Here is a 940-nt window from a genome sequence, read left to right as displayed (position 1 = left end):
AAACCCCAAAAAAAAAACCCTGGGGGGGGGGGGGGGGGGGGGGGCCTCAGCTATCAGTACTTCTCAACAAAAGAAATCGATCCAATGGTGGAATCGGACGGTAAGAAATCCAGAAATTCATGAAATGGAAGAACATGAGAAGATTTTCCACGATTCTTGAATGGAAAAAGATCAAAGGTGTGTGAAAAGGGCTAAAAGTGCCCTTTGTGGACCCTGTATCTGGAAGAACCCCTCTAGAAATCAATAAAAAATAGCAGTTCAACGTATTGGCTAGATGAATTCTGCTTAAACGATACAAGATTATGCGTTGTGCTATTTTTTTAAGATGTGCTGACGTGGCTAGACTTTTAAAAAGCCAATCTCTCATATATCAAATAAATAAAAGGGAATTTTCATAACTGCCACTGAATTTGAAAATACGTCAAAAAAAATATAAATAAGTAAAATAAAATTCATTTGCAATAAATTTGGTCAAAAATGTCACTTTTTTGATGTAAAAAGTCCATATTACCCTTAGTGACCATTTTAGGATCATTTAATGCTTGATTTGAAAGTCATTAATGTTGTGATGTGATGATTTTTTTTTATATTGTAATTATTAAAGATATGATTATTATATTGGATAGTATGAATTTTGGTAAAAAAAACACGCATAACTTCTTACCATTCACAAACCCTAAGTTCTTATCCATCTTCTTCATTTCATCATCAAAAAGATATTAGATTCATCATATATTTTTAAAAGTTAGCTATTAGAAATTATTTATATTTTCATCTTATAACTTACTATTTTTTAAATATTAAATAGAATATAGTCATATTTATTTGAAATTTTTGAAACTCTTATTCATTGATTCGTTTGATTCTTGATATATTTTTAAAGAAAAAAGATATTAACATCCTTTATAAAATATTAAGGATTCTATAATTAATTAACTAT

The sequence above is a fragment of the Olea europaea genome, unplaced genomic scaffold (genome assembly GCF_002742605.1).
Source record: "Olea europaea var. sylvestris unplaced genomic scaffold, O_europaea_v1 scaffold1454, whole genome shotgun sequence".
Classification (NCBI taxonomy): Eukaryota; Viridiplantae; Streptophyta; class Magnoliopsida; order Lamiales; family Oleaceae; genus Olea; species Olea europaea.
The sequence above is the reverse complement of the archived record's forward strand: the minus strand, read 5'-3'. Positions refer to the sequence as shown.